The sequence below is a fragment of the Phascolarctos cinereus genome, unplaced genomic scaffold (assembly GCF_003287225.1).
Source record: "Phascolarctos cinereus isolate Bilbo 61053 unplaced genomic scaffold, phaCin_HiC Scaffold_2;HRSCAF=192, whole genome shotgun sequence".
Taxonomy (NCBI): Eukaryota; Metazoa; Chordata; class Mammalia; order Diprotodontia; family Phascolarctidae; genus Phascolarctos; species Phascolarctos cinereus.
Window position 1 is genome coordinate 282,235,066 of NW_027555625.1, and position 26,618 is coordinate 282,261,683.

Here is a 26,618-nt window from a genome sequence, read left to right on the forward strand (position 1 = left end):
TTCTAATCCCCCTACTCCTCCCTGTCCCAAGAGAGACAGTGGTATTATGGATTGATCACTGCTTCTAGAGTTGTAGGTCCTTGGTTCAAATACTGCCCTAGCTATTTACTGTCTCTGTGATGTTACCAAGGTCAAGCTGCTCTGGGGTTCAATTTCTTCATTTGTCAAATGCAAGGGTTGGGTTAGTCCAGGCCTGCTTAACCATTTGGTTTTTTTTTTTTTTTGGTTTCATGTTCTCCATTGACCATATGGTAAAGTGTATAGACTCTTTCTCAGCAGAATGTTTTTAAAAGTATAAAATAAAACACACAGGATTAGAAAAGAAACTAATTATACTGAAATACAATTATCTATAGCTAGACTTAAATATAAAATTAAGTATATGGTCCCTAGATTAAGAACCCTTAGGTTAGATTAATCAACCAGAAAGCATTTATTAAATATCCACTAGATACTGGGACTACAAAAAATAAAAATGAAAAAGTCCCTGCCTTTGAGGAATTTATATTTTGTTGGGGGAGACAAAATGAACGGATGATCTCTAAGGTCCTTTCTTAGCTCTTAACATTTTATGAGGTCCCTGAAGCACCTCCAAACTAAAGAGTCATCCTCACACAGCTGGGTATTTGCTACTTTGACCATTTTTTAAAGTCTTGTTGGTTTTTCCAGGTTCTTCTAGCCTTTCATGCGTTGGAACAGAATCCAAATGAAATACCTGATATGATTCATGTATTTCATACACAAGGCAGGTGGCACAATGAATAAGATGCTGGGCCAGGAGTCGGTAAGACTTGAGTTCAGATCCAGCCTTAGCCTTATTAGCTGTGTGACCCTGGTCAAGTCAGCTTCAATTTCCTCAACTATAAAATGGGGATCATAATAGCACTTAGCTCTCAGGGTTTTGTGAGGATCAAATGAGTTAGTATTTTTAAAGTGCCTGGCGTGTTGTGGTTGCTTAATAAATCCTTCTATTTTTCCTTCCTCCTTCCCTCCTCCCTCTCTTCCTCCCAAAACCCCGCCAAGAAGATAATGGAGGATAGTTTTAGGCAGAAGTGAGTGGGGTGAGATTCTCATATTGCGTCCCCAGATTATCTTGCTTATTACGAAGCTTTGAGTCAGTTGATATTTGCTTCTGCCAAAATGAGCGGAACAGTGTTTAGGTCTCGGGGGGCAGTCAAAACTAGCTCCCTGGATTGAGGTTCGACATCCATTCTGGTGAATAATCATCCGTTCCTATTGATGCTATCTATTTTAGACTGTAAATCTGTGAAGTATAAGTACCCATTCGATTCAGATACCCACTGTGTGCTGGCCAACCCTGTGCTAGACATTGGGAGAGATATATTGAAAGCAGACAGACTTTGTCCTTTTAAAGGAAGAGGCTGCAAAGTAGTTGGGGAGATAAGATTTATAATTAGCAAGGCCTTGGAGCCAAATGACACAAATGTTAAATTGTGTGATATAGACCATAAGTGGCATACCTGCCTAACTTACTTTCTGTCATATCCATCCCAGCACCTCATTCTGATGGACTTTTTCCTCATCCCTATTTGAAGATGACCTGATGGTGGGTGATGAAGTGCTGCTTTCCTTAGGGAATCATTCAATTTAGCAAACATTTATTAAGCATTAATGCACTATGCTCAAGTGTTATACAAAGATGAAATAATTTCTGCCCTTAAGCTACTTTTACTCTACTAGTTATACCAGTGAAAGCTGGTAAGAGGCTTGATGTTGGCCAATGACTTTAAGAGCATAGACAGAGGTCTTATATCTCTAAATGGAGTAAAGATGCAGAGGTGGTGTTCTGAAAGCTGATGGGGCACTTAAGCCTAGGATATCTATCATGTTCTATCTGATAGTCATGAATGGTGCCTGAAACATGGCTTATGAGGGCACCTTCTACTCTTCTCTCTTCTTATGAGCACCAAGTGCAAAAGTGACTTGCAGGTTTTTTCTTTTCCTCCTTCTTCTAAGCAGAAATTAACTTTTTTTTTGCTCCCACCACTTTGTCCCACCCAAAATTTTTAGTGTGGACCCCACTAGCTGAAATAGACAGAAATGTGCAATGGGAATTCATGTGGGAAGAGTTCTTACATGGAAACAAATTTTGGGTTTTAGGCTGTGGGATCATAGGATCAAACCTTTAAGTCTGGAAGGGAATTCAGAGGCCATTAAGTTCAATCACCTAATTTTATAGATGAAGAAAATGAGGGCCAGAGACAAAGGTACTTGCCCAAGGTCACACCAATAGAAAGTATCAGAGTGAGGATTTGAACTTGACCTCTGTAGCAAATCCATTACTCTTTGCTTTCTATCATGCTGCCAGAAAAGGATCATGGGATCATAAATTTTAGAACTGGAGAGACTCTTAGTGGCCACTGAATCCAACCCTTTCATTTTATAGAGGAGGAATTGATGTCAGGCTAAGTAACTTGCCCCCAGTCACATTTGTAGTAAAATAGCAGACCCATGAACACTTGTACTAATCAGTTTCACCATTCAACACACGATTTTCATTATTACTATTATTATCATTATTATCATCATTATAATTATTAACCACCTGAGTTTCTAGCTGGTTCTTCTGGAAAGTAGAACTGTCACTCACTGTGTAGCAGAAAGTTGAATGGTCTTATTACTCCATGTATGTATTTCAGTCACAAAGTGTGTCACCTTTTGTTTATTCAACATATTTTAATGTTAAATGCCCTACTACTCTGAAAGAGGATTGACTGGGCTAGAGGATTGAATGACCTGTTTAACTCTTTTCATTCAGTTTGGAAGAGCATTCTTGGGACTTTGTTCTGTAGCAGACCTCTTCAGGTCAATGTGTATATTCCATGGGAAATGTCTGTCGTCTAGATATTTCCTAAGGCAGCTGTGATGGCCAAAGCCCAGCCATTTATAAAACCAGGTAAACTGTATGACATTTTTGGCTTGCTTAGGCACTTGGGTGTCTTAATGTAATGGCAATTATGTTTGTTGTTAAGTAGTTTTCAGTCATGTCTGACACTTTGTGACCCCATTTGGGGTTTTCTTGGCAAAGATACTGGAGTGATTTGCCTTTTCCTTCTCCAGCTCATTTTCCAGATGAGGAAACTGAGGCAAACAGGGTTAAATGACTTGCCCAGGGTCACACAGCTAGTAAGTGCCTGAGGCCAGATTTGAACTTGGGAAGATGAATCTTCCTGACTCCAGGCCCCTCCTGGATTCCTTTATGAGGCACTGTGACAGAGAAAAAGTGGACATGTGGAAGACTGTATTGTTGGAGAGATGGTCTATGGCTTTGGGGACCTCTTAACTCAATGGAGAAAGCAGAATTGTTACCTTTGGGGAGTTCCTTTGCTAAAAATATGTGGTTCCTGCCAAGGTGAAGATTCCATTCACATGTGGGAGACAAAATACGAACACAAATAATAGAAGCCTTCAAGTAGTGTGGCTTCCTTTTGGAATGCCATGTCCTTGTAGTGAAAAGGGGATTCTGGATAGTTGGGTTTTAATCTAATAATATTTTAAAAGTGCTTAGCACAGTGCCTGGAAGATAGTGGACACTTAATAAAATATGTATTCCCTTCGCTGTTAATCTTACTCCAGCCACTAAAACTAGTTGTATGAGGCTGCTGGTAAATCCTTCCTACTTCCTAGGTCTTGGTTTTTTCATGTGTACAATGAAGGCATTGCACTAGGTAATCTCAAAGGTCTCTTCCAGATCTAAGTCTGTGGAAACAGCTAAAACAAATGTGCTTTAGCAGCATGCCACCAGTGACTCAATATACTGAGGGAACACAGACAGACACTCCCAGAGGGAAGTGCATCTCTGTTCTTCCTCTCCCAGAGGAGCAACAGAGAGTTACTTACTAGCCACAGAGCTCTGGACTCTGACCCTATTATATCTTCCTTTATCCTGTTAGTCATATATAATGAAAGGTCCCTAAAATGGTTGGTGACCATCAACTTTTGGCCCTAGCAAGTGAGTGGTAAGTGGTGGCTTCTCTATAGCCAACTTTTTATCAGATGCCTGATTCCCAGGTGAGAGTTGTTGGCTTTTCCGTGATTGTACTTGCTGTCACCCTCAGAAGATTTAGAGAATTTCGGTACTGATACAGTTTGCTTTTTGCAGAATGAATACCTGTTCCTGGAAAGGGAAGCAGATACTGAATGCCATCTAATGCGTTCAAGATTCATGCTCTTTTAAGAAAATCTGTTGTGAATTCTTTTCCAAATGAAGAATAGTTTTCAATCAGCCAATAAGCATTTATTAAGCCCCTATTATATGTCAAGTGTGACAGTGTTGATAATAACATCTCACCATTTATCAGTTACAAAATGCTAGCTATTATTTTCATGTGAAGAAGGTTATGATACCTACACTGTGGTCCCAGTTGAGGTTAAAGAGACTGGTTTTGATCTAGAAGTCATCTCTGGAACCTGGAAGCTGAATATTTTTTTCCTAAGTCTGATCTTATTATTTTTAGTCTAATAAAATGTGATGAGATTATAAGCCAAAAGTGACTTTTCTTCCCGTTCCACACCTTTAACCTCCCCTCTGGGTTGTCTTAGTGTTAGGATTAATTGTGTCCTTCATTTTCTGTGCCGCCATTTAGACTAAAATTCACGGTATAATAGAATCTCAGAATTGGAAATGTCCTCAGAGATCCTTCTAACCAAACTCTTCCTTGAATGAGAATCCTCCCTCCGATGAAGCTAATGGGTGGCCTTCCAACCTTTGTTTGAAAATTTCCTGTGAATCTCATTTCCCCTCTCTGTGCCTCAGTTTATTACCTTTTAAAGCAAAGAGTTTGCATTTCCTAATCTTTAAAGTCTCTTCCATCTCTGAAATTGTATTCTAACAGTCTATGTTTAATGTTATTTTCAACAATAATATGCTCTCTATGATCTTTTATGCCATTAGTATCAGGTGAAGTATCCTCAGTCCCCTTATGATGTGGTGGTACAGTGTAGTACTTACCCAGAGTTAGATGAGCTTCTCTTGGGGAGCTGATGAGTCCTTCTGGTTTTGCCTTCTCTCTCTAAATAAGAAGCCTCTCACTCTCTCTCTGTCTCTCTGTCTGTCTCTGTCTCTCTGTCTCTCTCTCTGTCTCTCTCTCTCTCTCTCTCTCTCTCTGTCTCCCCCTCACCCCCTGCACTAAGCTCCAGATGCTGCAGAATTCTAACAAAAATGGCCTCGCTGACACTGATCCGGGGGAATAGAGAGGCAAATACAACTGAGGAACCTCACCTTCCCAATGAGGATATGTGGGTCTCAAAGCTTTGGATAGGTTTCTTTGTTGCTTTCCCCTCTCCCAAGATTGGGTTATAATCATAAGAGAATTTTGAGTATCAAAGTTGTAAAGGACCGAAAAGGTCATCTAGTCAATTCCTTACTTTACATATTCTTTTTGGGAGAGTAGAAAGGACTTTCTTTCCTAAGACCACACTGTGAATTACTTAGCTGTAGAGCTGTGCCTAGGACCTGTATGTCCCAGTGTTCTGATCTGGTGATTTTTCTATGACAGCACCGACGTTAATTTCCTCTGTGGTCTCATTTGTGAGTTCTAAGCTCTGTTGGTGTCAGTAGGAACAGTCAGGGCCATAGAATATCACCCTAACCCAGGTCAGATAGGGTATTAAAACAAAATAACTAGAACCCCCCCCCACGGCCAATCTACTTCCATCTGGATTCAAGGAGACCATTCTGAGGGCAGCAGTGTCACTAAGGCCATTTTTGTTCCAGCTCTCTGGCATCTGGAACTCAGCTCAGCACAGATACATGCACATGTGCACATACCCACACATTTGGGTTCTTGCCTAAAGAAGGCAGAGAAGGGAAAAACTGTAAGGAAAGCCAGAAGAATACATGGGACGACCAGAGAAAGTAAGAGGGAGAATTTCAGGGGAGGAAAAGAGCAAGTACAAATGATATTTAACTCACATACAGGCTTAAAATAAAGATAAAGTATTGGTTGAATTTTTTGGCAGCAGATTTAAACACTCTCAGTGTGCCAGCTTCAGGGAAAAAAATGTATAGGGGATTATAAAATGCCTCATTTTGTGTTAAACGGTTTTATTTCAGAGTTGACTGGCTAAAAATTGGCTGCCTTTGGAAATGACATCATGGGGGGGGGAATCAGTCTTAATTAAAAGGAAAAAACGTGGCTAGCCTGGCTGCCGAGCCAGTTGGGGGACAGCTTGCTTGGAGGTTTTGCTGTGTGACCCGAGGGGAGGCTTCTGGGTGTGGAGTCCCGGCCTCACCACTGCTTTTGACGGTTGCTGCCCTTCGTAATTGGCCGAGCTTGTCCGCATCAGGGACTGACAGGCAGTGGCGGGTTCATCTCTGCAAGAGGACAGCCTGACCCTTCTGAGAGAGAGAAGGGGTCGAGCGGGTGGGGAGGTGAAGGAGGAAGGTTAGATTGCATGGAGGAGAGCGAGCTGCTGGGGTAGGGGGAGGACTGGAAGTCGCTTTGTGAACTTGCCCCTTCTGGGGCCGGGGATGGGGTGGGGGAGGGGCTAGCGCTCCCCTCCTGGTGACCAGAATAGTTGGCAGACAGCCCCGAGCTGCATCCCAGCCCTTCTTGGCTGTCAGCGGATGTCACTGCAGACACCTCTTCTGTCCAGAGGAGCCCACATACGTAGGGAATAGCCGACACTCATGGATAAAAAAAAAAAAATCTTACAGTGTTTGGACTTTGAGCGGCTCAAATCCCCCAGCCCCCTTTCTCCTTCATCCTCCCCTTCCCCCTGCCCTTCCTTCCCCTCTTTGAAGGAAACCATCCAAGAATGGTTTGAATTAGCCTGTTGCTCTTGCCTGCTTGGCATTTCTGGGGGAATGGAGCCCAACCAAAATTTTAAGCAAATAGAAGTCACTTTTTTTGAGATGCCTGGATTTTTTCCCCCTTAAAAAAAAGAAAAAGAAAAAGAGGAAGGGCTTAACTTCTGTCCTGAGGGTGATAAAGCCACAGTGTGCGGCTGGAAAGTATCTTGACCTCCCCTCCCCAGAATGCTGTTGTCTTAGTCTGTCTTTCATTTCCTTTGGTTGAGTGAAGGCCAGGGTATTCAGAGGGGAGAGAAGTCCAAGGGAGGGAGGGGAGCAGAGGGGAGAGGAGGGAGTAGAGGAGGGGAGGGGAGGGAAGGGGGTGGGGGGTGGAGTGCAGTTAGAATCCCGCTGGCTGGCGAGAGGATTGTTCCACCGTATACTCAGTCTGTCCAAAGGCTTCACCTTGGTTTTCCTGCTCCCTGTTTCCTGCCATTGGGAACTGCTCCCTTCCTACCTGCTCCATGGCTGGAAAGCTGGGACCACAGACAAAGTAATGAGATCACCCAATCAGGTTATTTTTTTTGTGGGAGTTGGGGGAGACGGAGGAAGGGTGGCAGGGGTAAAGGCGTCAGGAGGTGGAGTGGGTTTCCCAGTTAGCTTGTGGGTGGGGTTTGAGGCGCCTAGTGGGAGTAGACTCAGATCCATGGATTCGGGGATTGGCACTAGAATCCTCACATCGCTCGCTTTTTCCTTTCCTTCCCCTCTTTCAGGAAAAGTCACTCCTGACATGTGATTTCCCATATCTGGCATTTTGGAGGTGGAGGCATCTATCAACTTCCCCTCAATGGCCGGCTCTCGGGCGCTGCTGGAGAATTGGGATACTGAGTCTTGCTTGGGGAGAGACTGTTGTGATATAGTGAAAAGGGCACTAGATTTGCATTTAGAAAACTGTTCTTGTCCTAGTCGCTCTGCTACTACTCCCTGTGTGACCCTGTGCTAGTCATTTCACACCGCTGAGTGGCAGCTTTTTCTTTTGTAAAATGGGGGTGCTAATGCCTGCATTACTTGCCTCAGGCTTGATGTGAAGAAATCACTTTGTTGGCTTGAAAGTGCTAATGAATGTAAGCTATCTCTAGCTGTGTGACCTTGACCAAATCGGTTTGTGTCTGAGCCTCATTCTCCCTTTCTGTAAAATGGGAATAATGAAGCCATTATCTATAGATTTTACTGGACTAGTCCGAGGGTCCAATGGACTGGTAGAGGCTAAAGGCTCTTGCTTCCTTGAAGTGTTATGTAAATGTAAGCTTCTTTTCTTATTCAATTGAAGAACTGAAAAATAAATACTATTATTATTCGTCACTCGGCGTTGGTAGAGATTTGTTTAGCTACTTGCTTGTTGGCCCATTCTGGGAGAATTTAGGTTCTTTTTTGTTTTGGAAAAGTAGGATTTCGTTTGTTTGCTGCCGGGTATTTTTGCCTTTTTCCCTTTCCAGGGATGTGCCAGCAGCCAGCGATTTGGTCCTGTACTGTAATTTCACAGATTATGAAAATAGAGTAGCAAATTTGTCAGTCGCATGGACTGGCTCCTGGCAGGTGTTGCTGTTCAAATCACCGAGTGCACTGCCAAAACTTTGTTATTTGCATAAATGTAGAATTGAACAGGTTATCATTCCGATTAACGCCATTTACTGCTTAACTACTGGAGAAATTGGCAAACGAAGTTGTTGCAGGCCTACTATCACTTTGACAATGCCATTCCATTCGCTGCTTCACTAGGGATAATGGCAGCTATGAAGTCAAGGAAAAAGCTAGAAGGTCAAGGGTAGTTTGGTAGAGTCTCTTTGTGCATTATGTATTTATATGGCACGTGGTTTCCATTCTGTTGATTCCATTGCTCCCAGCGCCCATAGAGAATAAGACTAGAAAACTCATGCCCTGAGCTCCAAAGCTAATTTTTATTTTCGTGCAAGGCAAGGTGAAGAGGTTGTAACCCGAGGTTCATCTCATACAGATTCATAGTCCTAAGAGTGGAATTAGACATTAAAGCAGAATTAGAAGTCAAAAATGAAGACAGTTCCTCATGACAGATGACTATAGTATAGTTGACTTTTCCACTAGTGTTTGGGGATTAAAAGGGAAGATAGATAACTAGCCTCTTTTTTTTGGGGGGGGTAGGGGTAGGAGGAGGAAGACAATTCAAATCTTTGACCAGTCCTGGAGTCAGCCAATGAGATAAAAGCTGCATTTCCCTAAATCCAATTATCTTTCCTGCTTCTTTTCCCCAGTGATGCTTTTCTCACAGCAACATGGAGAAATAGAATGTTAGAGCTGGAAGACACCTTAAAGATCATTTAATCTATTTCCTCATTTACAGAACAGGGAAACAAAGCTCAGAATAGTTAAGGAAGGGGCTTGTCTAAGGTCACAAAACTAGACAGCAGCAGAACCCACATCTTTTTACTTTCAGTCTTAGGTCTTTCCCTACTACTCTACGGGATGTCTTTCCTGGGACAACTCACTATTACCCTGTCGTTATTCAGAATTCCCAACCCAACTGGTCAGTGAAATCCCTTTTCACCACTGACAGTGGATTGGAACCCCAATAACATCATCAAAAACCATCTTCAAAAAAGCCTTTATTAGTTGACTTCTTGTGTGGGACCACGAGTGAGGCTCAGTACAGACACAATGTCTTGGATTCCCTGCTGTGATTATTTGAGTTTCGGTGCCCTGTCATTGTTTGATTTGGTGACACTTCTCTCTTTCTAAAAGGGCTACATACTATAGATTCAGTTATAAAATTTCAAGGGAACTAATGCTTACTTCCCTGTTTTAAAGCAGTTTGTAATACTCATCAAGACAATCAGAGACACCCTGGGGCTCACTAACACTGGACCTTGGAGTCCTGACTTGAGATGCTTATACCCTATGAGGAATCTACCCTATACTGACCTCTGAATTTCTTTCTTAGGGAGTGTTTGCCTCTTGGTTTCATATTAACCCTGGCAGATTTTTCCAGTCTTTGTTCATGTTCTTCACCACCTGAAACATACCTTTCTGCTCTCTTTCTATCCAAATTCCTGCTCACCCTTCAAACTGCACAATTCCTCTTGGAAGCCCGCCCTAGCTACTCCTGCCAGCATTGACCTCTTTTTTTTTCTTCTAATTTCTCATAGCTCTGAACTATTCAATTTAGCTCTTGATTTTTTACTGGATTGTCTTATTCTCTGCTTCATATATATATGTGCTTTGTTTTTCCAGCTAGTTTATGAAAGTTGAAAGCAGGGATCATGTCTTTTCTTTGTCTTCTCCCAGGCAGCCAGGGTAGTAGGATTCTTAATAGACACACATTGGTTGATTGAGTTAAATCAAAAAGAACTGCCAAGTGGTTTTCTCCTACCTGAACCCTGGGACTGTGCCCAAGAGCAAAGTCCAAATAGACAGGGAAATTCTTTAATCAGTCTATCAGTCAATCAAATATTTATCAAGTGCCTAAGTTTATGAATAGTAAGAATGAAATAATCCCCACTCTTTTTTTCGGTTAGGCAATGGGGTTAAGTGACTTGCCCAGGGTCACACAACTAGTAAGTGTTATGTGTCTGAGGCTGGATTTGAATTCAGGTCCTCCTGAGTCCAGGGCTGTTGCTCTATCTACTGTACCCCCTAGCTGCCCCCAATAATCCACACTCTCCTACTTATTTATTGATTGATTGATTGATTGATTGGCTTTTAGGCAATTGGGGTTAAGTGACTTGCCCAAGGTCACACAGCTAGTAAAGAGTCAAGTGTTGGGTCTGAGGCCGATTTGAACTCAGGTCCTCCTGACTTCAGGGCCGGTGCTCTATGCACTGCGCCACCTAGCTGCCCAATAATCCACCCTCTTAAGGAGTTTACTATCCAACACTTCAGAGTTCCTCTTTGTAGATGACATAGTATTGTATGCTATTGCGTCCCCCCAAACTAGAGTCTCTTCAATGAGATCATCTGCTTTGAAAGAGTTTAGCCTAGCCATCCACACAGGAAAAAATAAGTGGATGAAGAATGCATATTACCTATAATATTTCAAATAGTCAAATGGATAGACACTTAGGCTTACCTATCACATTTACCCTTGTATGACAATATGCATATATTTACATATAAATAAACTCACATAGATGAGGGGGAGCTGAGATTCAGGTTAAGTGACTTGCCCAGGATCACACTGCTAATAAATAACAAAGGAGGCATTTGAACCCAGATATCTTCCGATTTGAAATCCAGTACTCAAGCCACTCTGTTACTCTACCTTTCTTTTAAACACTAGTTTTCTGATGATGTGGCTTGAGTCATGAAACAAAATGATCTCCAAAGTATCAACATTTCCGTTTTCCAAAAGGTGAGTGGAAAGTAAGAGCTGCTGCATATTACCAGTGATGATCACACAAGAGTGGCATAAAAGATATCATCAAAGACAGGTACAATTGGAAAGGGAAGTGGGTGGATCTGGTTGCAAGAGCAGTGTGGAATGACAATGAACTGCTCAAATACTACCCTTATGACTGAAATATGAAACAAAGCAGAATCAAAGGAAGCCCGGGAGTGTGTTCACACATTGACATCTTTCTTGTTTGTATCGTCTCCCTGGCTAGGGTGTAAGCTACTTGAGGGCTGGGAGTTTTTAGGTTTCTTTGTATCTCCAGCGTGCGTATCATGGTGCCTGACATATAGTAGGTGCTTAATAAATGTTTGTCGATCTGACTTCAGTAGAGTCTCCATGCAGGATTTATGGAAGGATATGGAAAAGATTTCCAATGGAAAAGATGGTGTGGTTGGGTTGTGATCAACACTGGTGGAAGGATTAACTGCATTTGAGATCATAGGTTTATTGAAGAGAATAATTGGGGTTGAAGATAGGTGAAGTTTTGGTGATGGTTGGATAGGACTGCCTGGAGATTTGTTACTCAGATGATTAATTTTTGGGTGCTATACCTTATTCATCCTTTTAGGAACTTGAGGTGGTAAAGGTCCATTTACAAAAAGTTGAATGCATTTCTAGCCTCATTTTGTTTTGGGCTCTCCAGACCAAAGACATTATTATTTTTGCTGTTATCCTGACTATAAAATTCACTCTTCTTCCCCTAGTATAGGTGGCATTCTTAAAAGGCATCTGTGTCCTTTGAAGGCTTTCTGTTTCTGTCAAGCATAGATTCCTAATGCTGATAAAACATTTGCCCTGAATGGACAGCTTCTCATTCTGTTGTTCAGTCATTTCAGTCGTGTCTGACTTTTCGTGACCCCATTTGGGGTGTTCTTGGCAGAGATACTGGAGGGGTTTGCCATTTCCTTCTCCAGCTCATTTTACAGATGAGGAAACAGAGGCAAACAGGGTTAAGTGACCTTGCTGTCCTATCTCATCCTAGAAAAGTCATTTTATTCCAGCCATAAGAATATATGTATTTTTTCTCCTACACTCTTCCTCAGTACTTTTGTTGAATGGCAGATGGAATGGAATGCAGTGGTGCAGTGGTTTGAACACCAGGCAGGGAGTCAGAAGGACCTGAGTTCAAATCCAGCCTCAAACACTAGCTATGTGACCCTGGGCAAGTCACTTACCCCTGTTTGCCTCAACTATAAAATGAACTGGAGAAGGAAATGGCAAACTATTCCACTGTCCTTGCCAAGACAACCCCAAATGGGGTCTTGAGGAGTTGGACATGACTGAAAAATAACTCAACAGCACTGAACTTCTATGAGGTGGAATAGCCAAAGAGCTGGAAGGTGGAAAAACCACAGATGAAGCTCATGCACAAAGTAGACACCAGCCAGCCTCTGGGTGAGTACCTGGTGTTCAAGCACAAGTGAAATTATTCATAATGCTCATCATCATCATCATCATCATCATCATCATCATCTTCATCATCATCATCATCATCTCTCTCATATCTTCTCTATATATCTCTTCCTATTGTGTGGGACAGCGACCCCAACCCAAATTAAACTCAGAGATGTCTCAAGGTGGAAAGTAAAGGTTACCTTTATTACAGTCTCGCGAGATGGCTGTCTGATCCTTCGATACACATGGAGAGAGAGAGATGGAGTAACAGGGGCTGCCTTATGAAAGCAAATCTCCACCCACCACGCAAACAAGCCTCCACCCACCACGCAAACAAGTTTCCACCCACCACTGTCCCTTGCCCCCTTAACTGGGGGTGGGCTTACATTCTAAGCTCAAAAGTTTCTTCCTATCCTCTTAACTGGGAGGTGAGGCTTACATTCTAGGCCCGAAATTCAAAGACAAGGAAAGAGGCCGGAAGCTCAGGTTGGGGGTGGGGCAGGGCTTATTCTTTCTGTTAAGTGCTTAAAAACAGGGTTTAAGTGGGGGAGGATTTTGAAAGTAATAATCAAGAATTATTTGACCCTTTGAGGAGCCTTCACTTCTGAGAGTTCATTTCTCACACTACCTTCTGAACTCATTGCCGTAATTACACTGAGAAGTCTTCACTGGGACATCCCATTCACTATTCATCCATTCATTCCTTCATTTAGGTAACCCCTCAGCTCTTTGGTGAAGTACTGTGGTTTATGCTTCATGTCACCTAGCTCAGGGCTGGCCACACAGTAGGTACTTAATATTCGTTTAAACTGATTTCTGTGGTATGTGTGTGACCTAGTGCAAGTTATTTCCCACTCAGTTTTCTTCTCTGTAGGATCTCTAACATCGTTAGGATCTTGGTGTTTTGTGGTTCCAGGATTCTATCAGTCAACTTCATTAATGAAATGAAAACCTTCTAGGAAAGCAAGACCATCATCCTTATCCAAGAAATGACTTAGATTCTTAGCATTATTAACTATTTAGAGCTAGGAGGGAATTTAAGAGATCCTGTAGAATGGAGAGATGGAAATTCAGATGCACTGGTTATGGATTAGATGTTTGGGCTGATTCTTGCCTGTTGAAAGGATTGGTCCCACTGAAACTTTGTTTTTACTTTCTTACTCTGATGAGCTCAAGGATTGTGATCTCTCGGGCACCTAAGATGGAGTACCTCATTTTGGTAGCCCTTCTTCCCATTTCAAATGCCCTCTTTATTTATTTCTTTCCTAGGATGACAATGACTGTCTTTCTCCTTGTTATTATTTTAAATAGATAGCTCCATCAAAGTCTTTCACTTTACCCTTCTATGTTTCTCTATAAAAATAGTGTGTAAATCAGATCCTATTATCCCATTGACTTACCTTATCATTTCAGGGTTGTGCTACTTTCATTTCTGATTGTTCTCTAATTGGCAATGGCTTTATTTCTCTTACCCCCTTCTGTCAGGCTGTTAATGATCTGTAGACAAACACTTAAATGCACTAGGGGAAGCTAACTGTTTGAAGGAACCCTGCAGGGAATCCTTTTGTAAAGCAAAGAATTCTTTTGTAAAGCAGATAATCACCATCTAGCTTCTTGAGTTTTGTACATTTGGGAGGTTTCTTAGAGCGAGGCACACCTGCTTTATGTACGCATCAAGAAAGAAAAAGTTCTTATTTTAGCCTTTTCTGGGTGCAGGTGACAAGGGAAAAAAAAAGGCAACTTGCAAGACCCTGCCTGGCATGTGGGCTGCCACCTGAAGGCTTTGCTACCATCTGTCACCTGGTGGGGAGGGATCTGAAGGGAACACTGAGCCAGAGGAAGGAGCTGAAGTTTCTTCTCTAACCTGCACTTGGAAGAAGTTGATTTTTCCTCAGTGCATTGCTTTCTGTCTTTGGGCATCCTTGGGGCTAATGCAGAGGTAGGCCAATGTGGAACGTGAGGAAGGTGTGTGTGTGTGTGTGTGTGTGTGTGTGTGTGTTACAAGGTCCAAGCTATGAGGAATGAATGTGTGTGTGTGTGGCTCAGTTGATTCCCAGGTGCACAATGGGGACATTGCAAGTATGGGAGGGACAAGCTGGAAATGTTAGGCTCCTGAGAAGGGGGGTACTTGGTGAATCTCATTTGTAGGAGAAGTTCTGATTTCGTTCTGATCAGTGACTCATAGTACAAGATAACTTCACTTTCTAGAAGAGCTATGTTTCTAAGAACTAGTGAGTCTGAGTTTTTGTAAATCAAATCAGATTTGGAGTGCTCTTGGGGGCATTGGCTATTTAAGATATCTCTAAGAGAGAATGCTTTTTGCAAAACAAAGAATCTTTTAGTTACATGAGAAATTCAAGAGTTTGATAATTCTCATTTTTGTATATTGAGTTTTCTCACAACAGGGCACAGCTGGGATAAACATCAGTGCCATCTTCCATCCTGACTACCTTATACCCTTTCCTGAGCAGAGACTTGATGTGGTAGAATGTTGTGTGACCCAGGCAATATCTCCCTTCCGCCTCTCTGAATTATTGGGGCCGCTTTGGTTGGCCTATAGGGCACAACCCTGGCCTCCAGGAGCTGGATTGGGTCTGGAGTCATTAAGGGTGATGTTTAGACTTCCAAGTCACCGTAAATCTGACAGAGCTGACCTATTTTTCACGTTGCTGTTGTATTTTTTATGAATGGATGATGAAAAATGTAGCAAGGTCGTTTATTTTAATTTCCTTCTGACACCTGGACTCTATGTTCTGTGGCAGCTGTCCTGCAGCTAGCTGGAAGTTTGCCTCCAATCTGGAGGGTGGCAACATCCATCCCTGAATGCTGAATTCACATTTCACTCTGTGCTTGAAAGAGATGGTGGGGTGGCTGGAGGCCAGTGGAAGGTGGGCACATAGCAAATGGACCCTTGACTTTGGAGGGGCCCCCCCTTACCATATTGGCTTTTGGGAACTCAGGATAATCAACACCCCTGAAAACTAACCATGTGAAACCAGGTTATCAATGTGTAAATATGTGTCAGGGTGTTTTTTGGGGGGGAGAAGGGAGAAGGGAGATAGGGCGGCAATTTGTTTGACCCAGAGCATTACTCAGTCTATGTAACTATGTGGTGCAAAAGGACTGAATGCTGAATTCATTCTTCACTCTGTGCAAGAAAGACATAGGAGGTGAGCTAGGGGTTGGTGGAAGGGTGGGCCATAGCTCATAGACCCCTGTGTATGGAGCATCTCCTCACTACAAGCTTAGGATAATCAACATATTGGAAGGCTAGCCAGGTGGAACTAGGTTATCAGTGTGTAAATACGTGTGGGTTTTACTTTGAGAGGTGGTGGGGGAGAATGACTGACAATTGGTTTGACCCCTATGACTGCTCAGTTTATGTGTTTGTTGTTAAAGGGCTTCAACCAGTCGTAATTAGGCTTCTTTAGGTTGATCTAACTGATTGCCTGGCAGGAAGTAATGGCAACAACAGTATACATCTCAGTTAGGTGACTGTGCAACTGCAGTTATTTAGCTGGCTGATCTCTAAAATTTTATGTAATTTAAGGATCCATATTTTGGACTTAAGGAAAATTCTAAAGGGAATGTGTTGTTTTTTGAAGTTCTGTATTATATCTTGGGGAGCTTTGTTTCCTTGTGCTCAAAAAGACTTCAAGAAGTCTTTAGTTCACCTAGTCTTTTCTTAGGGCTATACCTAAGCCAGGATAGCTAGGTGGCACAGTGGATAGAGTGCTGGGTCTGCAGTCAGGAGTACACATCTTGAGTTCAAATCCAGCCTCAGACACTTACTATGAGTGACCCTGGGCAAGTCACTTATTCCGATTTGCCTCAGTTTCCTCATCTGTAAAATGAAACCACTCTAGTATCTTTGTCAAGAAAACCCCAAATGGGGTTATGAAGAGTCAAAAACAACAAATAACTTAGCCATCCTGGAATGACAAGATTGAAGGCTGAATCTGAAAGCAGTTTTTCAGTAAACGCAAGATTTCATAATCTGTTCTACTAAACAAACATTTATTAAGTGCCTACTACATGTGTCAGGCACTGTGCTAGGTACTGGAGATACAAAAATAAAAATGAAGCAGTCCCTGTTTCAAGGACCTTACATTCTATTAGGGGGAGCCCTCCAGGGACACCCTGCCTGATAGCCTTTGACATTTACAAATTAGTTGGTCCCTAGTATGTGTGGGTTACTGTGCTAGGTTCTATAACGGATAGAAAGAAGTATAAAAAAATAGAATTTAGTTCATAGCATCTCAGATTTCAAATTGGTAAGGGACTTCAGAGGTCACCTCATATAACTTCATTTTATGGGTGAGGAAAGTGACATGCCCAAGATCATACATTTATATGGTTTCAGAGCCAGGGCATACACTGAGGCCATAGGATCATTTGATCATAGATATAGAACTATAAGGATCCTCAGAGGTATAACCCCCCCTTTTTTGTTGTTCAGTTGTTTTTCAGTCATGTCTAACTCTTTGTGACTCCATTTGGGTTTTTCTTGGCAAAGATACTAGAGTGGTTTGCGATCTCCTTCTTCTGCTTCTTTTACAGATGAGGAACTGAGGTAAACAGAGTTTACCTTGCCCAGGGTCATATAGCTACTAGTAAGTGTCTAAGGCCAGATTTCATCTTTCTGACTTCAGGCCCAGTGTGCTACCCACTGCACCACCTAGCTGCCCCCTGATTTTTACTGTTTGCTGATTTCCGAGATGTAAATGCTCACTATGAAAATTTACCAATGAGCTCATAAGAGCTGATTCCACCACACCTCTGCCACCTCTGTCAGGCAATGACAGCATGCTTTATATTTGGTCTTCTGGAATTATGGTCAATCATCATATTGATCAGAGTTTTTATGGCTATCAAGCTTGTTTGTTTTTAAAGTGTTGATGTTATTGTAGAAATTGTTCTCCTGGTTCTGCTCATGCCACTGCATCAGTTCCTCAAAGCTTTCCTAGGTTTCTCTGAAACCGTCCCTTTCATAATTTCTTATGGCATAATAGTATTTTGTTGATTGATGTAACATAATTTGTTCAGCCATGCCTCAATGGATGGACACCTCCTCAGTGTCCTCGGGGTAGAGGCCTAGTAGTGGTATTGCTGGGTCAAAGTAGTTCAGGAGTTTCTTAATCTTTTGTGTGTGTGTGTGTGTGTGTGTGTGTGTGTGTGTGTGTGTAAGGAACCCCTTTTTCCAGTTTGGGGGAGCCTATGAACCCCTTCTCAGAATAATGTTTTAAATACATAAAATCAGGGATTACAAAAGAAATCAGTTATATTGAAGTCATTTCCAAAATATTTTTTAAAAGTTTATGGACCTCAGGTGTTGAACTCCTGAGATTCTAGTCCAATTCATTTATTTTATAGGTAAAATAATGGCACTCAGTGGAAGTTAGTTGACTTGTAGCACAGCTAGAATTTGAACTCAAGTCTTCTGACTCTAAATCCAGTGCTCTTTACAACATGCCACACTAACTAGAAAAATCTAACACTTGGTGGACTACCATCTTTTTTTTTTTTTTTGCTAAGCAATGGGGTTAAGTGACTTGCCCAGGGTCACACAGTGGACTACCTTTTGATATCAAACCTCTTCAAATTGACACTTGATTGTTGGATGACAGGGGTAGAGTCTGTTATCAGGTCTGTTCCAAAAGCCTTTCTAGGTTGACTGTTGAGCTAGAAATCTGCCAAAGCTTGAGGTCCCCCCTCCCCCATAACTCCAAGAAACCAGACACCTCTCTATTCTGTGATGAGGACTAGAGCAAGAACTCCTTCTAGGTGGAGGAAGTATATTCATGTGACTGATTGGCAATATAAGAGAATTCATAAGATAGGATATGATTAATTATGTGATAAGCAGTATAGGCATAAATATTTAAATTCAAAGAAGGGAAAGACCTCTATGACCTGGAATGGCTTCATGGAGGAGATGGCATTGGACTTAGACCTTGAAGAATGAGCAGGATTTGGGGAGTTGGGGAAGAGGGGATGCCGTTAAGGAGTCAGTGAAGCAATGTCCTATATTTTGGTGGGGGTGCCCAGAATTTCCCTTTATTCTTTCATATGCTTACCCATATGGTGGTTCTTGTGTGCACAGATGGTTCTTAGGGAACTTTTGGGACCCTATTTGAAGACCTCCAGTGAGGAAAATTCACATTTATTGGGGAAACTTCTCTCAAGACTCAGCATTGCCTAAAGTCTTCCGGCACCTGGCTATTTCATCATTTCGGGTGTATGTGTTGGAAATGGTTTCACCATGAGGACAACTTTGTTCTCTGTGTGGGGCAAGACAGAACCCTCACACCTCCCTGAGGCACACTGGTCCAACTGCAGCCCAAGCAGCCAACCCTAGGGGATGTAAAATTTTTGGCTTGGAATTGAAATCTGTGCCAGTACCCAGATTTTTTTTCTCTTTTTCTTTTTTTCTGTGTAGCCTCTCATCCGTGGACTTTTAGATGCTCAGAGCTATAATGGACCTCAGAGGCCACTGAGTTCAGCCCATATCTGAACAAGAATTCCTTCAATAGGATCCCTAATCAAAAAGCTGGTCTTGTAGCTTTTGATTGACTATCTCCAACGAGGGGACGTTATGACTTTCTGAAGTAGCTCATTCCACATTTGGATGGCTCTAATTATTATCAATGTTTTCCTTGCATCAAACTTAAATTTGTCTCTTTGTCCCTTGTAGTCTACCTTAGGAGGTTGTTGTGAAGACCAAATGAGGCAACATATGCGAAGTGCTTTGCAAACCTTGATATGCTATAAATGCTAGTTGTTATTATTATTCTAATCTTTAGATCAAATCCTAGTTCAGAGCTTATGGAGTTAGAACTGGAAGGCGACTGAGACCCCTCTAGACACTTGAAGACAGTTGTTGTGTCCCAACTAGGTTTTCTCTCTTTGCAGGCTATTCACCTGTAAGTCTTTCAATTGATCTGCACATGGCATCAGCTCCAGGCGCTTCACCAGTACCCCGGGTATTCTCTAGATGGTCTCCAGGGATCTACTTGCAGGCCTTCTTGTCCAATATTCCACTCCAGAGGATGCTATCAGTATCATCCCCAGCAAGTGGTCATTCAGTCTCTGAATGCCTGTATTAGCAGAGAGCTTACCACTTTAGGAGAACCTGGTCCAAAGCTGGGTAGCTGAATAGCTCCAGTCGGCAAAGTTCTTCCTTAAACAATCTTAATCCAAAATCTGCTTTCCAGTAACTTTAATTCATGACTCCTAGTTCTTCCCTTTGTAATTGCATAGAATAAATCTACTTCCTTTTGCATATGACAGCCCTTCAAATACATGAAACAGTAATTGTGTCCCCATTAAGTCTTCTCCTCTCCATTGAGAGAGCTAGCATGGCAAATATGAAAAGAACTTGGGACTTGGAAATGGGAGGCATTCAAATTCAAATCTTACCTTCTCCACTTAATAGTTGTGTGACTCTGGGCAACTCAACTTAATCAGTTTCTCCATCTGTAAAATGGGGATGATAATATCTGTAGTGCTTACAGCTTTGTTATGAGGACCAAATAAGATAATTAATGGACAGTGTTTCTGCAAACTTTTTAAGTGCTGTATAAAAACCTGCTAGCTATTCATAGAATCTTTAAATATTCATCTTTAAATATTCATAAATCTTTAAATCCCTAAGGAAGGGACCTTAGAGGACATCTACATAAACACCCCCAATTTACAGATGAGGAAATTTAAACCCTAAGAGGTTAAGACACTTGTGCAAGTTGACAAGCTGACGCTGGTCAGTAGAATTGAGATTTGAATTCAGTCTGGTGATGCCACATTGAATACTCAGAAGTTCTGGCTTCTTTCCACTAGCCTGTGTTGTCTCTCATTGTTACTGCTTCAACTAGTCTTCATTTGTTTGCCTAACCTATATTCTGGAGCATACAGCTCCCTCTTCTCTCCGTAGCCATTCCTTCTAGCATGTGCCTTCTTAGTATCTTCATATGCCAAGGTGTCTTCACAACCGTTTATTGACTACCCATTACGTACAGAGGCCAGTGCCAGGAACAAAGATAAGCCTGTGCTCAGATGCCATTTGGTTCACCTTGAATTCGTGGCAATTGTATGTAGCTCTTATTTCTGCAGTGCTGGACAAAGTACAAAATCTATCCTAACGTCCTTCTGAAGTGAGTAGTGCACGTATTATTTTGTCCATTTTACAGAGGAGGAAACTGAGGCTCTGAGAGGTTCATTTAATTCAATAAACATTAAGGTTAAATGACCAGACCCACCATGGCATGGTTACCAAATGGCCAGAGCCAGGGTTGAACAAGAAACATTTATTAAGTGCCTACTCAGCAAGATCCTCCACTTAGTGCTGGGGATATGAGGACAAAGATGAAACAGTCCCTTCTCTCCAAGAGCTCCCCTTCAACAGGGTTATATGTGTGGTGGTGATGATGACTTAAACCCAGGTCTCTGGCTTTTAAGTGCAGTTTGCTTTCTTCTACATCCAGTGATTTCTCAAAGGTCAATAAGACTGGTAGGGGGAAAAGAAATAAGCATTTCTATGGCACCACTACATGTCTGGCACTGTTATAAGCCCTTCTTTACAAATGCTATCTCTGCAAGGTAGGTGCTCTTCTTATCCCCATTTTACAGTACAGGAAACTTAAGACAAACAGCAGTTAACTGACTTGCCCAGGGTCACAGAGCTAGTAATTGTCTGAAGCTGGATTTGAACTCAGCTCTTCCTAACTTCAGACCTGGCGTGCTGTCTACTCTGCTTCCCAGCTGCCTCTTATGTCCAGGTGCATAAATGACTATAATACTAGGGAGAATGTAATTACTAGGAGTGTTTTAAGGCTGCCCTGAGGCACATGAAAGTGCAACATGAGACTTGGTCCAACAGGTACTTTCTGAGACAGGGACTTTGGGTGAGAGCCTAATTTATTAGACTGAGCTATAAGGTGGAAGCACAACTTTCATGATGTCTCCATGAAGAGTTGTGCTGTGTGCACCATTGCTTGTCGTCTTATCTGAGTCATTGCTACCATACGTGCTACCAGTGTGAAGGGAACTCTTGGAGGGGGTGGGGCTTTCATGCTTGTTTGAGCATCCTCTGCACATGCAGAAGACCTGGCAAAGACATTTAATACAAAACCCTGAGCCACTTTTTAACCTCTTCTCTTTCAAGGAGGGCACTTGCTAAAGTTCTCTGTGTGAAGGCTGCTCTTCCTTTTTATCTCTTGGGATGGATGAAACATGCTGAGCTTTATCCTTTGCGCCTCTCACCACCTCTCTGGGTTTTAGGTAATCATCACCCAATCTTTTGTACTCCTCCTTCTACTCCCTTCACCTCATTATCTCTTGGACAGGGGTTCTAAACCTTTTCTGTGTTATGGACCCATCTTGCCGTCTGGAGAAATCTATGAACCCCTTTTCAGAATAAAATTTGTATAAAATACATAGGATGATAAAGGAAACCAATTATGTTAAAATTCAGTTACAAAATATTAAAATACACAAGTTTGTGGACCCCAGGTGAAGAACCCTTGCTGTAAGATGACCCTAGACGTACATGGCTAGCCAAGTCTGAGGAAACTGACCCGGGTAATTCTACAGACATTTATTTTTTTTTTAAAATTATTGATAATTTGTTTTGACTCAATAGATCCTTCTCAACTAACACAGCCCACTTTTTTTAAAAAAACAATTTGTCACCATCAAGGAGGGATATGTATCAAAGTTGACCATTGTCTGTGACCAGAGTTTTTGTTGCCCAACAGATATCTTGAGTATTTTTAGACATAAGAAGAAAGGTAATACGTTTATTAAGCACCTTCTAGGTAGAATACATGGTGATAAGACTGGGAATATAAAGCCAGAAATGAAACAGAGTTTCCCCCTATTGCTGGTGCCTTCTCTCTGAGATTTCCTTCCATTTACACTGTATGTACCATTTACATTTATTTGTTCATGGTTATTTTCATGTTGTCTCCTTTATTAGAATCTTAACTCCTTGAAAGCAGGGAGCATATTTTTGCCTTTCTTTGTATCTCTAGTGCTTAGCACAATGCCTGGAACATAGTAGGTGCTGAATAAATGTTTATTGACTAACTGTCCCTACACTCAGGTGGCTTTATAGGTGAATGGGGGGGGGTCGAGGGGTGGATTTAGACAAGTATAATAATGATGGTGCAAGGTAGACCATGATAGGGACAAAGGAGGGAGTGCAGGTAAGGTGTGGAGAGATATTTCTTTCATGGGGAGGGGAGGTCTGGGACAACTTCATGGGAAGGCATTTAAGCTGGGCCTTGGAGGAGTGGAGGGATTTTAACAGATGTGGAGATGGGGAGGAGTCTAGTTTTTGGGGGTGGTGTGAGCAAAGGCATGAAGGCAGTAGAGGACAGGGTGAGAACAAAGTTATCCATTCTTCTGGTCCCAACAGAAACTGGGACAGGAATCCATTAGGTCAAGGGATCACCTTCTGGTTCCTGGCCTGGCCCTCCTGGAATGGCCAACTGTGATAGGGCCCTCCTGCTGGCTTTTACTCTGCCTCTTTGTCCCTGCAACTCAGCAGGGACCTCAGGGAAGTGGAATCTTGCTCCCTTCCCCTGCAAAAGTTATCTTTTTATGTACAGTTTTCTCCTAGAGGGAGGAAAAAGGGAAAACAAAGATGAAGATGTGTTACTGTTGGCATCAAGCTTTAGCTCAAAATAAATTTTAGTCAGAGGGTTAAAAGCCCCTCCCTGGAAAATGGAAGGCCAGAATGGACAAGGCTGCTCTGGCAGCTTTCTTGAGCCCAGTGGCCATTGTGCTTAATCTAAAACGATTTTTAAAAAGATTCCTTAATGGGATTGAGAAATTGCAAAAAACAGAAGCTACCAGCCAACCAGCAAACAATTCCAAATGCTTGAATATAATTAGTAGCTGCCAATGATGACGTTTATTCTGCTGGGTGGTGGTTCATGACATAGTTAAGTGGGTCTCGGCATCAACCCTGTGCCCATGTGTGGTGTGTGAAAACCTGAAGAAAAAAGCAGATGTAGTTTGACAAATGAGACCATGTCTGCATGTGTGTTTTTGGTGTGCATGTGTGTGTGTTTTTACATAAACACATGCATACATACACATTTATCAAATTACATTTGCTTTTACCTTTAAATTTTTATGAACGTAGGCATATGGCACATTATCCTGTCTTAGATTATGTGTGTATGTCTCTTTGTGTGCATGCAGGGTGTGTGTGTGTGTGTGTGTGTGTGTGTGTGTGTGTGTGTGTGCGCGGGCGCCACGGCACAGTCTCACTTGGCACTCCATGAGCACACACAGCTTTAAGTATTTAGCTTCGAAACTCCGTTGGAAATTAGAGCATCCGTGCTTGTGGAGTTCTGGGTGATCTGACCTCCCTAGGGGTCCTCCGTCTGGCCCTTGGCTCACCATGCCATGAATACATTTTCATCCATCTCCAGCCCCCATCACCTAGGCAGCTAATTCCTCTGAGCCCCCTCTGCCTTATTAAAGTCACAGATCACTTTACCAAGCTTAATACTGTCAAGACCAGCAGAGCAAGAGTTCAGACAGCCTCCCCACAATCTGGGCTTTCATTTAGGGGTGGGGGATTTCCCCCCTCCTGCTTTCTTCTCTTATCTTCCTCCTCCCCCCTTTCCCCCATCACCCCTTAATACCCCTCCTTCCCTCCCCTCCTTGTTTTGATCTGTACAACTACTAGCAGAGAGCTGGAGGGGTCGCCTCTAGATTCCTTCAGTAAACCTTTGGCAAAGATACAAGTGCCGTCACAGCTGTCTCTGTAGAACCTGCTTCCAAAGGCAGCAGTGGCGGCGGCAGAGGCGGCGGCCGTGGCAGCAGAGGCAGCAAGCCCCTGCCTCTGAGAGGGAAGGGCTCGGCTGGCTCACTGGAAGTGTTTCCTCATTGGAGGGGTGCGAGGCTAATTTTTTATTTGGAGAACACTTTTCTCTTCTCCAGTCTGTTTTGCCTCCCCTGTTAAGAAATATGGATGGTACCAGTTCCAGCGTTTGGAGACTAACTGGCAGAGCCGAACGTCTCCAAAGGCCCGCCTCGTGCATGCACCTAAACACTTCACTGAGCAATCTGTCAACATGTCAGCAACACATGTTTTGTAAAAAGCTTCCAGTGGGAGTAATGGCTCCCACCAGGACTTCGAAAATGCTTTGAATTCAGCAGATTTCTATTGCGGGCATCCCCTGGGGTGCCTTTTACAATGCCTACATTTCAGAAATTTGAGCCAGAGACCCCTGGGGGTTTCCTTTCATAATGCCTGAAAATGTAGGGTTATATTGTTGGAAGTCCCCATGGGGTCTTTATTAATACCTGAATTCTGAGGAACTGGAAATTACACAGGGCACTGCGGGGGCCTAGATCCACACCAGGAAGAGGAGAAAAACTCTGTGGGGAGATTTTTTTTCTTCATGCAAGAGTGAAAGAGAAGAATTTGCTAAAGGACAAAATTGAGTGTGTTTGAGCTGCCTTCATTTAATCTGCCTTCTAGAACAGTACAGTAAAAATCTGCAACAGGGAAGGGGGGAAATGACTTTTCTATTTTTAAATCTCACTTTGATATTTTAGGGGCTAGAGTATATTCGTTTTAAACACCCAGTACTGGAGATTATTGTTTAAAAAAATTCTTTGCTTTTTCTTTCTCTCTCTCTCTCTCTCTCTCTCTCTCTCTCTTTTTTTGGTAATTGAAAACACCTCTCTCTCTCTCTGTCTCTTTCTCTGTCTCTCTCTTTGTCTCTCTCTGTCTCTGTCTCTCTCTCTCTCTCTCTCTCTCTCTCTCTCTCTCTCTCTCTCTCTCTCTTTCTCCCATTCTTTAGAGCTGTTAAACTCCTGTAGAGTCCTCATGTCTCATTAATATTAACTGTTTGAGGCCTGTTTTAGATATTTGCTGGTTCTGTGCTCTTCTCTCCTCCCATTAAAGATAAGAGAAAATAAACCTTGGAGACCATCCAATCCCCGATGCGGACTGATGCTAAATCTACACTCCCAGTTGGGAAAATCAGAATAGAAAATATAGAAGATTCTCAGTACTTTGTTGTAAGGGATTTTACTGCTGTAGCAGTGAACAGACAGGAACCATACCCCCACCTTCTTACTCCTCTCCCTGCTCTAGCAATTGTCTACACATCTAAGTCCCTCCCCAGCACAATCTCCTTCCTTCCTTCCCTTCTACCAACATTGTTGCCATATTTTTGTAAAAGTTGGAGGACTTAACATTAAATCTTAGAGTTAATTCACAGAACCCCCTTTTCTCTTCTTAAGCCGAGCACTTAGAGTCTGGCTAAAAAGAAGGCATTCTTAGGTTCATTGACTAGAACAGGAAAACAACATTAAAAGGACTAACTTTGAGCCACCAAAGCTGAAGAGCCCTGATTTCTTGATAAAACCTTCCCTCCTTACCCTTCCCTTTTTCCCCTTTGTCAAGTGTCTGAACACACAGGGGAGGTAAGAACTCACATTCTTCCCCCTCTGTGAGGCTCCCGAAGAGTACTCTACCATCTGCAATCCTGTAGGAACAACAGAGGGCCAAGAAGGAGGGATTTACCCGTCAGCAGATGATTTGGTCGGCTCTTATGCAAGGCATTCATTCATCTATCCATCCATCTACCCACTTGGTCAGCAAGCTAATTAATTACATTATTTTGGCTCAGACCATTACATTCCCAAGGTATGTTTTCATTAGCAGGGCATGAGGCTAATCTTTTATTTACAGAAATATGTTCCCTCTTCTCTACTCTGTGCTTCCTCCCCCTTAGGAAATACAGATCAACGGTACCCATCCCAGGGTTAGCCTAATTGGTAGAGCCAAACTTCTCTGTTTCCCCCTTTTCCATGTTTTCTTGACCATGCAGCATGAAGCTAAGGAAACAATGATATTTGCTTTCATCTCAGTGTGTTTGGGTGTGAATGGGGAGGGTGGAGTCATTGTAGGCACCTCAGAACTCAGTGGGGCCAGCCAAGGTATCCCTGAGAAAGGACCATTTGGGAAAGAATTTGGTTGGTGGGTGTGGCCCCAACAGCTTCCTCCAGGCAGGCCGCCTG

The 26,618-nt window shown here is 42.5% G+C and overlaps 1 protein-coding gene across 3 annotated transcripts in view; it reads left to right on the forward strand.

Moving 5' to 3' along the window:
* ZNF423 (zinc finger protein 423) overlaps positions 1-26,618 on the forward strand; it is a 427,104-nt gene that overhangs the window by 159,257 nt on the left and 241,229 nt on the right. Inside the window, exon 1 of one of the 3 annotated variants that reach the window (XM_020985129.2) lies at positions 7,167-7,307. The exons of the other annotated variants lie outside the window; for them this stretch is intronic. The gene's annotated coding sequence lies outside the window, so the exon portion shown is untranslated. Of the gene's footprint in view, positions 1-7,166; positions 7,308-26,618 lie in introns of those variants that run through there. 3 annotated transcript variants of the gene reach the window in all.